General features: G+C 33.1%; 1 long non-coding RNA gene across 1 annotated transcript in view; it reads left to right on the plus strand.

Moving 5' to 3' along the window:
- LOC144975513 (uncharacterized) overlaps positions 1-4,201 on the plus strand; it is a 6,208-nt gene extending 2,007 nt beyond the window's left edge. Inside the window, exon 3 of the long non-coding RNA XR_013645932.1 lies at positions 1-4,201. This exon is cut by the window's left edge and continues 360 nt beyond it. This is a non-coding gene — a long non-coding RNA (uncharacterized LOC144975513).
- The last annotated feature ends 9,646 nt before the right edge of the window (positions 4,202-13,847 follow it).

The raw sequence follows: 13,847 nt of genomic DNA on the forward strand, positions 1-13,847 counted from the left end.
CTTTCATTTTGTCAAAAAAAACTACATAAGACTGTTGAAGAATAAGCATAGAAACTCTGATCCATATTATGAATTTCTTTCGAAACCTTTTCTACAAAAACTTGATTCTGTTGTTAGTGGTGATAGTGATACTGTAAATAAACCAAATACTATTGACTTCAGCATAAACCTTAAAAATTGTGATTGTTCAAATCTGCGCAGTAACTTGCAAGAAAGTGTAAATGAAAGTGTTAATTTAAAGACTCTAATAAAGGATTTAAATTCTCAAATTAATGTTTTAGAGGAGAAATTAATAGTTAAGGAAGTTAGCGAAAATAAAATGATTGACAAAATTTCAAAGATAGAGAAAAATAATGCAAAATGTATGCGCCAGCTGAGGAGTAAGATTAAGTCTGTTGAAAGTGAACGAGATACATTTGAGAGAGAGTTGAATTTTATGAAGAATGATGCAACAAAATATGCAAAATTGAAAGGTGAAGTTAAAATGTTGAAAGAAGAGTTGGTGAGCAGAAAAGATCGTGAGAGTGAGAATGTAAGATGTGCATGTGATGATAATGGAGTGAGTGTGAGTGAAATTAGAGAGCCTGTGAAAAATGCGTATTCTATTGCAATGAGATCTGCTGTTGTTGGTTTAATGTCTGTTGCAGGTGTTGCAGCAGGCAATGTCTCTAAATGTATTGATATTGTTTCTAAAAATTTATTTTCTTTTACATTTTTGCATTTGCCATGTGGTAAAACTTGTTTGAATATATGTGATGAAGCAAATGTTATTTGTCATGTACAAAGTACAGAGGCTATTATTTCTTCATCAAATGTAACCCTTCATTCAGATGGTACGTCCCGTGACCAGGAGAAAATAGTTGGTCATCAAGTTTCTCTTGATGATGGAAGAGTTTTGTATTTAGGGTATAGCCCAGTTGCATGTGAAGATGCAAACACATTACTTGACATTACCATAAATCTTTTTAAAACTTTGTCTGATGTTTATGGGGAATATTCAAATGTTTCAAATGATGTAATATTAAAGCAATTGTGGGAGAAGATTACTAGTACGATGACTGATAGAGCCTCTTGCATGAAACTTTATGATTCAAAATTAGCTAATTTTCTTAGTCAGGAACTTGGGAGAGATGTGCAGATTTCATTTTTACATTGCAATGCGCATTTTCTTTTAGGGTTAAGTAAGGCATGTGAGGAGGCTTTGGTAGTAGTGGAAAGTGGGTTAGGACAGTTGGGCAGGGATAAAAAGTCTATATTTTCTAATTTTAAAGACGATATGTCTTCAACTTCTCGCACCACTAAGCATGCTTGTGACTTATTAGGCCCCAGAGGTGATCAAAAAAATGGTTATCGTACAAAATGGCTGACATATTGTGAGCATTCTCAAATTCCGTCTTTTAAATCCAATAGATTTAACTGTTTCTTTGCGGCTGCAGCTGCTTTGATTTTTCATTTACAAGAGGTACAACATTTTTTTTCATCTGGTGTATTACCTGACAATGTTAACCAGAAGATGGTCAGTCTAAGTTTAGATATTGATGATGATTGTATTATGTCTTTGATTTGTGTCGTTGCTTTGCTATATATGAAGGTTACTGATCCATATTGGGCACTGCTAAAGAGTCGTGTCAAGTATTCTGATTTTCACATTTACGTTCAAATGCTCCATGCTTTTTTTGTCAAATGTATTGCAGACCCCATGCATTTGCTAGATTCCAGATGCCTTACTGTATTTGATTCTGAATTTAATTGTAATTTGCCTTCAACTTCAGTTGAATCCATAAATGCTTATATTACCTCAGCCAATCCCAAACAATTGTCCATTATGCATGATGCTATTAAAAAGATTTCAGAGGGTGTGGTGGTGGTTGTTGAGAGGCAGTTGGCAGACTTTTTGAAAGATGGTGATTTTTCTAATTTATCAACTGATGTTATTGATACTTTAGCTCATTGTCCTTTGACAAACTTGATTGGCGAAAGTGCCTTTGGAGATTTTGATTTCGATATTAACAGGAGAAGGCATTGTTCTTTATTTAATCGTTCAGGGATGCACACTGTTAAAAGAAATAAAACTGTCGACTACTTAAATTCAAAATCTGTTAATGAAAAATCAAAACTTTTTGCTTTTGGTCGAAAGCATGCTCCTGGCTTAAGGAAAAGGAAGAGAGAAGAAGAAGATTATGTGAAAATTAAAATAAAAGAGAAGATGGCTGAGAATCAAGAGAAAAAGATTAAAAAAGAAATGAAAGCAATAACTACTCAATCCAATTTAATGGCGATTATTAAGAGACATGGTGGTCCCTGTACCAATTCTCATGACGTTGATGTACTTGTATCTAGGGTTAGTGGTTCATTCTCCCACCGTCATTTAGTTGAGGCAGTTAAAAATGAGATAAGGTATCAAAAGATTGTCTGTAGAAAGACAAAATTAAATTTGAAAGGCAATTTGTCAGATCTCGTTTCTCTTTTGAAATTCCATTTTGACAATCTTTAGAATGATAATGTAGACTTACTTTTATTTGTATGTTGTATTTCTGTCTTCTGAGGTATTATTCACTTTACAATTGACAATAGTGTTGAAATTTCAAGTCTGTTGTGTACAAATGTCTGTTGATTGTCTGGAGTTTAGAATGATTTATTCATATTTTAACTGTAGCTCGACAGAACTTGCTGTCAAGACTATTTTTTCTTAACTGTTTTTCGCCATTTTTATGAATGTTTGAAGACCCATCATATTTTAATTTTCTTATGTCAATTGTTGATTTATTTCCACTTCATTTATTTCTATTTTTGTAACATTAGTCCAATATAATGATCTTTCCATAATCATGTTTTTTATGAATTTTTAAAATTCGTAGACAGTGCATTTTTATCAATATGTGACTTTGAGTCATTTATAGAAAATTTATATAGTTGTCATTCATATGTATTGGAATTGCCTTATAGTCTTGATTTATACTTTAATTTGATGAAACTTGGATGTTTGTATCTTTATTCATTGATTTTATGCGAAATATTGAAATTTGACAATTTTTCACATATTTTGTCTCCCTTGACGATTTATGGGGAATATGCATTTTTTTGCGTTTTCGTGGCGCTTAAAATGTAATTAAATAAAGAGCTAGATTTCTGATAAGAATTGGAACGACTGTTGATATAACATTGTCTGGAGTTTGGAATGATTTACTCATATCTTGACTGTGTAGCTCGACAGAACTTGCTGTCAAGACTGTTTTTTCTTAACTGTTTTCGCCATTTTTATGAATGTTTGAAGACTCATTATATTTTAATTTTCTTGTGTTAATTGTTGATTTCCCATTCATTTATTTCTATTTTTGTAACATTAGTCCAATATAATGATCTTTCCATAATTCTTATGTTTTTTATGAATTTTTGAAAATTCGTAGACGGTGAATTATTTTTCAAAAGTGTGACTTTGGAGACATATTTGGGAAATTTATATAGTTGTCATTCATATGTATTGGAATTGCCCTTATAGATCTTGATTTATACTTTGATTTGATGAAACTTGGATGTTTGTATCTTTATTCATTGATTTTATGCGAAATTTTGAAATTGACCATTTTTCACATTTTTTGTCTCCCTTGACGATTTATGGGAATTATGCTTTTTTTATACTAGACATGTGTCATCATCAGTTAGAGAGACTGGTCTGCAAGTTCAAAGAGGTGAGTTTCACTCTTTGTGTCTTCTCATTAATATATGGAAGGTCTTAAAACAATGAAAATATACATCCAAGTTATCCGATTTGGGAATCACTTCTTTTTCTTCTTGTTTTTTGTTTGTTGTTTGTTTATTTAGAAATATAAACATAATTTCAGTGAATGGTCGTGTCTTTTCAGTTTTGAGCATGTCTCTCGAAAATTATAAAGGAATGAATGTTGCATAATTTATATTGATAATTTTCTTATTTCCACCATACTCAATGCGCTTCACAATGCTTCATTTATTCCACATGGAACGACATTTAAGTTTCATATAATGCATATCTATTGTAATGTGTCCGCTTTATAATGGCATTCTTGAATTATATGTCACTGCCATGATGATGATGATGATCATCATCATCATCATTATCATCATCATCATCATCGTCATAATCATCATTTTATATTGGCATCAATGTGAACCAAAATGAATTTCAATTTCTTTGAACAATAAAGTTCTATTATTATTATTATTATTATTATTATTATTATTATTATTATTATTATTATTATTATTATTGTTATTATATTATTATTATTATTATTATTATTATTATTATTATTATTATTATTATTATTATTATTATTATTATTATTATTATTATTATTATTATTATTATTATTATTATTATTATTATTATTATTATTATTATTATTATTATTATTATTATTATTATTATTATTATTATTATTATTATTATTATTATTTATCAAGGTACCCATTCTCCCCTGTCGAATGCATTTGATAGTTGTAGAAGCTCGTAGTAGTAGTTTTATAGTATCCATCAATGCCTATCGCCAGTTATTTATTCACACTGACAACGGTTGGGGTTAATTTGTTAAAATGCGTTATAAAAAGACACTATCTTTGTGAGTTCCAAATAATTGTCACTCACTCTGTCGTTGACCACACTTAATACGGCTTGCGAGAGAGAGAGAGAGAGAGAGAGAGAGAGAGAGAGAGAGAGAGAGAGAGAGAGAGAGAGAGAGAGGGGGGGGGGAGAGCATAGTACACAATATTTGAATGTTGGCATGGTACTGTGATTGTTTGAAATCAGCAGGTCCCAGATGTTGAAAGGAATTCCCACGTTCTCCTCACTTTTAATCCATTCCTCCTAATAACACCACTGTGTCATAAAACAGTTACGTGTGAAATGAACAAGCAAGTCCGAACAGCAAGTTCAAATAGACGAGTCCCACTCATTAATATGCGTAGAGTCGATTGATGGCGGTGTTAGATCAAAGAATTATATGAAGCGCTGTCGGACCAGGGATGGTAAATTTAATTGGACACGTGTCATAAATAATCGGCGTGGGAGGGGCTTAGATAGATAGATAGTTAGATAGATAGATAGTTAGATAGATAGATAGATAGATAGATAGATAGATATATAGATATATCTATATATATATATATATATATATATATATATATATATATATATATTATATATAGATAGATAGATAGATAGATAGATATATAGATAGATAGATAGATGGATATATATATATATATATATATATATATATATATATATATATATATATATATATATATATATAGATAGATAGATAGATAGATAGATAGATAGATAGATAGATAGATCCAAGTAAACAAGTCCATATATCTTTTGTTTGATTTATGTTGCTACCATTGTTATTAATATAAACCAAAAAAAAAAAAAAATTATAATTGAGCTTTCATAGCGCAATATCCACTAATGCGCACAAGGCGCTTTACAAGAGGTCCCTGGTAAACAGCAACATTTAAAATGTAGGACATTTTTTAATTTAAAAAAAATAATATAAACCAGATCAATGGAGCCAAACCTAAAATCTACAAGTAAAAGTGTATTTTGATATGTCTAATTTAGTATATCATTTTAATCCTGACCGTTTTTTTCTATTTTCCGTCCACAAATCAAGGTTAATCGAGCTCAATCAAAGTAACTAATATACAGATTTAATCGCACAGCGTTCCTGGTTGCTTAAAATATAAAATGGCGGCGCTCGACTTCTCACTAGCCACTTTTCATGACGTATTCCCCCTGTTGTCATATCTAGTCCTATGTTATCTATGGGAGAAACCGGCCGCCAGCCAACGAGCGTGTTGCTAACACTCACTAACAAATCACTAGGCAAGTGCGGTCCGGTATTTGCCAGGAGAAAGGCGAGTTGTCACCTCTAGTCTAGTAGCGTTAGCTCTCCTTTTTCTAGGGACCACCGCAGTTCTAAAAATAGATATTTGTATATCTTCCGAGATCGCACAAATGAGACACGATTTCTCATTCCAAACTCCTGCTCATATTTTGGTTGCGAATTTTGTCATATATCGAAAGTAACCAAAGATTTAAGAATGCCATGTGTTTTTCATTAAAATAATCCTCGTATTTAGATATAAATTACACATATACATCTGGGGTACCTATATAATGAAATTGCACTGGATGACCTAACTCTTCAAATTTTTGTCCACAAATATATCTTGATATCCTAAATTTATGGCCGTATCGACTTGTGGTCATAACAACACTGTTTGCACACTCCAGTCTAACAATCTGGACCACATATATCATTAGCTATTAAGAAAGCATAAGAGAAAAAGTTAAGTCATCCGATTTTTGGGCCACCTAAGTCAACAAATGTGTTTTATTATGACTTAGGTCATCAAAGAGCGCCCAAAGTCAGTTGTTACAAATATATATATATATATATATATATATATATATATATATATATATATATATATATATATATATATATATATATATATATATTGTCTCTTCAAAAAAATCATTTAATATATATTCCAGTTTACTAAGAAAGAGGTTTCCATCATAAATAAGAACACGTCACCAGTTACATGTCACTTCTTGGATGACAGAAGCGTCGAAATATACCATTGGTTGTAGCCAGGTGTCGTATCAAGTTCCTAATTATGAGGCAATAGCTCTACCATCTGTTTATTCCCCAACCATGTGTAGAGCGCTTTAAATAGAGAGGCCACTTGCTCATTGGATAATCTAATATTTGTAGATGTTCAATTTGATTGGACTCATCAACTAGTTAGGCAGTTTAGAACGAGCCTGCCCAATTCATTAATAACTGAAAACAATAGAATAAATATATCATATTATAATGATATATAATGATAATGATAAATATACTTTGTTTTAAAAATCAGAACAATAAAGCATTGCCGGGTTTGAGATAGGGAGTTCCAATATTTCATAACTCTTATATGTCTTACTCTTTCGGATGAACAGGTAACCAAAACTAGCCTGAACCAGATACAACCTAGACATGGTGTTAATGTAAACATTTCAGCGTGTGTTTTGCATTTAACAATTAGATTGTCAGACAATTAATTGCTCAGGGATGCCACCAAGCAAATTTAAAAAAGCCTGAAAACTTGCGCTGACGAGATACAAATCAACGTCAAGGGCTTTGTAGGGATTTGAAAAACATCAAATTTGGAATATTGTTTCAGTACTTATTAATGCAATTGAGAGCAAATAACACACAAAAGAAAGGAGAGTTAACAGTTTTCAAATTGATAAAATAAGGTGCTGAAAACAAAATACAGTAGAACTCGGAAATAGCGAGTTCGACGGGTCCACTCCTGATTACTCGCTATTTCCGAGTTCTCGCTATTCCCGAGTTGCCAGGAAAGGTCACTCGGCCGTACAAAAATATGGAAAAGACAGTGTGTGTGTGTGTGTGTGTTTGTTTGTGCGTGTGTGCCGCGCGTGCGTGCAAATGACTGTGTGTGGATAAAGTGGGGTGAGGGCAGGGTTGAACACGGCCTTCGTTAACTACGTAATGATGGCCACAGGTTGAAGTTGATCCACCCCTTCCATTTCCATCAAGATTTCGTGTATGTGTGTGTGCGAGTGTTTGTATGCACTAGGCATGTTTGATGAGGTAAGCAAACGCATCACTCAATCACTGACCCACTGAAATGATGGTTCCACGCTCCCCTCTCTCGCTGATCGTGTCGTTCGTTAACGAATGCGACTCGCTGACCGATGCTGCGAAGTGAGGCATGTTGACATGTTGGCTGCCAGTGCTTACCTCGCGCACAAACACACACACCCAACCCCCACCCAAATTTGTTTCGCCTACTATGTACTCTCGACTAGGCAACTATGTAATATTACTCGTAACGAAAAATAAGAAAAGAAAAGAAGCTAGGCTAAAAATATTTAAATTGCCCTTGTCTGTTGTTTTGCTTTACTTCGTTCGAAGTCCTAGGCAGGAAATGCTCGTTATTTCCGAGTTGACCTCTTTTTCATACTCGCTACTTGCATGCTAATTTTATTGACCCAAATAAGAGAAAAAAACGGGGATTTAGATTTTACTCGCTATTTCCGAGTTCTCGCTATTTCCGAGTACGTTACTTTCATGTTCTACTGTATAGACAAATTAATATCAATAGCTACCAGGGGTGAGAATGACTGGTCACATAAAAGGAGAAAATTTTTCATTGTGAAGATCATGACCAACCCATGCAACCATAACCTATAAATTTGAACTTCACTTAAATTCATTGAGATGCGATCCAAAATTTGTCTTGCAGCAATTTCTGATACGACTCCAGCAATTTCTGATACGACTCGGAGAATTTCAAAAGTTGAAATTGTAATTACATTTAGTGGTTGTAGTAGGGATGATGATGTGGTGGTGGTTGTAGTAGTAGTGGTGGTAGGGATGATGATGTGGTGGTGATTGTAGTAGTAGTAGTAGTAGTGGTCTTAGAGATGATGATCTGATGGTGGTTGTAGTAGTAGTGGTTCTAAGGATGATGATGTGGTGGTGGTTGTAGTAGTGATGATCTTATAGAGATAATTGTGTGGTGGTGGTTGTAATAGTTGTGGTAGGAATGAGAATGTGGTGGTAGTTGTAGTAGTACTGGTGGTAGGGATGATGTGGTGTTATTTGCAGTAGTAGTGTTGGTAGAGATGATGTAGTGGTTTTGGTGAGTGTTTTTTATTCAGTGATAATAATAGCAATTTGTCAAAAAGGAGGAAAATGTCTCCGTCTATCGGTCAAACGCAAGCAAAGTGTTAAAATAACAGGAAGATAGTTTTGTATTGGTATTATGTAATATATTACTATTACTAGTATAAATCCATTCTTATCATTAAACATAAATTTACTTTTTGTAAACATTTAATGAATTGTCCTTTCCACATGTTAAAGGCCTACAATGTTATTCAAATAAAAGGCCAGAAAGTGTTGTTTTGTTTTGATTTTTACTTTATAAAGCAGGCTAAAATATATTTTATTTTGTACCGAAACCAAGTGGTTATTCAGCTTATAAATACAACCCAAGAATCTCACAAATTTAAAGCCATAGTCAAAAGGTAAAAAGAAAGAAGAATAAACTAAGACCATTGCTTTATTCTAGGCTAATGTATTATCTCTGTATAACCAGATGATTTAACGGATGGTTGCGAAAGAGAGAGAGAGAGAGAGAGAGAGAGAGAGAGAGAGGGGGGGGGGGGGAGAGGAGGAGACTTCTCTACCAGAATAATTTATGAATTGATCTTAGGAATTCTATATCAAAAAAAAAAAAGAAGAAAAGAGAAATGGAAAGAAAGGCAAAGGGAAAGAGGAAGAGAGAGAGAGAGAGAGAGAGAGAGAGAGAGAGAGAGAGAGAGAGAGAGAGAGAGATAGATAGAGAGAGAGAGAGAGAGAGAGAGAGAGAGATATTTGTCCCTCCCCTTCCCCTTCAACCATCAACTAGCTAATCAAAGAACACCACTGGTCGTCTGTGTCAATTGTGACATCTGGTGCCATTCAGTCTGGCCCGACGTCATAAAAACGGGACCGTCACTAAATTTCACGAGACTATTGCACAGGTGTCAAAATGACATGAGACATAATGGTGATTTTGTGGTTTTGAGGGAAATGACAACCCAAATTATTCACCTGGCGAAAAAGTTCCGGCTCAAAACTCGATCGCGATTTTTATCTTCTTCTTTAAAAAAAAAAAAAAATTTTTTTAATTATTTTTTTTTTTAATAGTGACGACGGACAAAAACGGGAGGTTCCGGATTAAAACCGGCAGGTGGTAAAAAAACCGGATTTCCGGCTAAAACCGGAAAAGTGGCATCCCTGATTGCTATAAACCCTTTCAAATATACCATGGTAGCCATCCAATAATAATAATAATAATAATAATAATAATAATAATAATAATAATAATAATAATAATAATAATAATAATGATAATAATAATGACTGACTGACTTAAGGCCTTTCGCTTCCTAATTATCCGATCGTCTTATCTTTGCTCGTCGGCTCCAGTCAGTGCCCATGTTCCACAGTTGTATATAAGGACCGATTTTACAAGGGTTGTGTATAAATTGATTTTAACTTTAGTATTTAATTTTATTTTATCTTTTCTAATCCATATATGTAATAATTTATTCAATTCAGCCATCGATAAACTTATTCTTCTTTCTACACCTTCCTTATCTCCTATTTACGAACCTACTTTTTACGTGGCTCTCCATCCATCGTTCTTCCTTGCCAGTAATGTTACATCTTTTTTGTCACTATTTACGTACAGTTGGTGATTTTTTAAGGCTCTTTGGATGTCATGTGTTATATCCTTTAAAAAAATATAGCCTTGTGGAGAACCTTTTGCTTATTTGAGTCAATAAAAAAAATATACGGCGCACACCTCTACTGAAAGATTTGAAAATTAGAAATGTGTTTTTTACAGATAGATAAAAACAGATAACTTGATTTCCTTTTATAATTTAAAGTCAGTTCGAAAGTTCGTCGAGTCAAACAGATATCATAAAATGGCTGCCTCTATTCTCATCCCCGGGATAAGAATAGAAAAGCGATCGAGCTCTCACCCCCGGGATGAGAATAGAGGTAGTTGCCCATCTCGCTATTCACACCCTGTATCCACAGACGTATTTGAGGATAGCCAGCCTAGCCGCCTCCCTTCTCGCATTCTCATCCCTGTGTAGGGTCATGCATTAGCACCTTCCCCCCTGCCTCCCCCATCCCTCGCTATTCTCACCTGTTAACCACGTATGGCAGGTGATATCGTAGACCAAGAGGGCCCCCGATTCGGCTATCTCACCGTAACACAGGAGGACCTGCTCCTCCTCGCTATTACCTTTTACGAAATCGCCGAAGCCGAACTGAACGGATATAGCCTCTCACGGACATGAACGAGATCGGAGGAAGGCTCTCGAACGGTATAGCCTTCTCACGTGACCATGAACGAGATCTGGAGTGAAGGCTCTCAGCGGTATTGCAGCATCGGATCTAAGGTCACGTGATAAAGGATAGCTTGGGTTGCTGACAGCGACATCTAAATAGACGATGATTGCTGCCTCGTTCTGAAAAAAGTCCCCGAAATTAAAGGGGAGGCAAGAGAAAATCAGCTGATCGTTAAAATAGTAACAGAAAAGTGGAGGTGCTCGGCAATGAATGCAAGAAAGACATTTAAAACGCCGTAAAAATGTTTAAAAATCACTTAATGTTATAATTACCATCCATAACAACCTGTCAAATTCACATATGTAAGATGTCAAGCCAAAATTAATAATAAAATAATAAAGAACACGATTGACCGGTGGTCCGTTGACAACACATGCATACGAGTACCAGAAATATTTTGTAAACAATGTAACACAATATAATGTGTAAGTTTCAAAGCAAATGCAACCACAAATAACATCAAAGAACAATGTGGGACTACTGTTTTAATTTCATAAAACCAAACGTATATTTTCTGCCCCCGATATTGAACGTGTAGTTAGTATGTATCGTACAAACAACATTCGTTTAGACAGGTAGTCGGGATTCTAGCGCCAGTTTTATTTGGGCAACCATGATTGGGAGATCACTCAATGCACTTATTATTAATTATTATTATTATTATTATTATTATTATTATTATTATTATTATTATTATTATTTTATTATTATTATATTATTATTATTATTATTATTATTATTATTATTATTATTATTATTATTATTATATTATTATTATTATTATTATTATTATTATTATTATTTTATTATTATTATTATGTTATTATTATTATTATTATTATTATTATTGTTATTATTATTATTATTATATAATAATAAATATAATAATAATAATATATAATAATAATAATATAATAATAATAATAATAATAATAATAATAATAATAATAATAATAATAATAATAATAATAATAATAATAATAATAATAATAATAATAATAATAATAATAATAATATAATAATAATAAAAATAATAATAATAATAATATAATTAAATAATAATAATACATTAAAATATAGCTTTGTGTAATAATGATAATATAACTAATATTTCTTATTTGCAAATTCTGCATATTTTATTCCAACTTATTAATAATGAATTAATATAACTGTTTTTCCGTTTATTTGCAAGTTTCTGCATATAATAAGACCATACGCTTATGTCTGGACCGGGCATTCGCAAATTCTGCTTTTGTGTTCCACTTTTCGAATAGAATTAATCTGTTTTTCCGTTTATTTGCAAAGTTTCTGCATTTTATTAATAAGACCATAACGCTTATGTCTGCACCGGGCATTCGCAAATTCTGCTTTTGTGTTCCACTTTTCGAATAGAATTAATCTGTTTTTTTTTTCCGTTTATTTGCAAAGTTTCTGCATTTTATTAATAAGACCATAACGCTTATGTCTGGACCGGGCATTCGCAAATTCTGCTTTTGTGTTCCACTTTTCGATTAGAATTAATCTGTTTTTTTCCGTTTATTTGCAAAGATTCTGCATCTTATAATAAGACCATAACGCTTATGTCTGGACGGGCATTCGCAAATTCTGCTTTTGTGTTCCACTTTTCGAATGAATTAATCTTTATTTTTTCCGTTTATTTGCAAAGTTTCTGCATTTATTAATAAGACCATAACGCTTATGTCTGGACCGGGCATTCGCAAATTCTGCTTTTGTGTTCCACTTTTCGAATAGAATTAATCTTTTTTTTCCGTTTATTTGCAAATTTCTGCACTTTATAATAAGACCATAACGCTTATGTCTGGACCGGGCATTCGCAAATTCTGCTTTTTGTTCCACTTTTCGAATCGAATTAATCTCTATTTTATCCGTTTATTTGCAAAGATTCTGCACTTTATAAATAAGACCATAGCGCTTATGTCTGGACCGGGCATTCGCAAATTCTGCTTTTGTGTTCCACTTTTCGAATCGAATTAATCTCTATTTATCCGTTTATTTGCAAAGTTTCTGCACTTATAAATAAGACCATAGACGCTTATGTCTGGACCGGGCATTCACAAATTCTGCTTTTGTGTTCCACTTTTCGAATCGAATTAATCTCTATTTTATTCGTCTATTTGCAAAGATTCTGCACTTTATAAATAGACCATAACGCTTATGTACTGGAACTGGTGTGTTCGAATCAATTATCCTTTGTGTTCCACTTTTCGAATCGATAAATACATCTATTCTAGGTCTTATCTCTTGTTTCATTTGCAAATTTCTCTGCACTTTATAAATAAGACATAACGCTTATGTCTGAGACCGGTTGGTTCTCGCAAAATTCTACTTTGTGTTCCACTTTTTGAATTCGAATTAATCTCTATTTTTCTTCCGTTTTATTTTTTTCATAAGTTTCTTCTGCACTTTATAAATAAGACCATAACGCTTATGTCTGGACCGGGCATTCGCAAATTCTGCTTTTGTGTTCCACTTTTCGAATCGAATGAATCTCTATCTTATCCGTTTATTTGCAAAGTTTCTGCACTTTATAAATAAGACCATAACGCTTATGTCTGGACCGGGCATTCGCAAATTCTGCTTTTGTGTTCCGCTTTTCGAATCGAATTAATCTCTATTTTATCCGTTTATTTGCAAAGTTTCTAGATTTTATAAATAAGACCATAATGCTTATGTCTGGACCGGTTGTTTGCAAATTCTGCTTTTGTGTTCCACTGTTCGATTAGAATTAATCTGTTTTTTCCGTTCATTTGCAAAGTTTCTGCACTATATAAATAAGACCATAGCGCTTATGTCTGGACCGGGCATTCGCAAATTCTGCTTTTGTGTTCCACTTTTCGAATCGAATTAATA

Source organism: Berghia stephanieae, chromosome 6 (assembly GCF_034508935.2).
Source record: "Berghia stephanieae isolate SIO BIC M18660-M18661 chromosome 6, UCSD_Bste_1.3, whole genome shotgun sequence".
Taxonomy (NCBI): domain Eukaryota; kingdom Metazoa; phylum Mollusca; class Gastropoda; order Nudibranchia; family Aeolidiidae; genus Berghia; species Berghia stephanieae.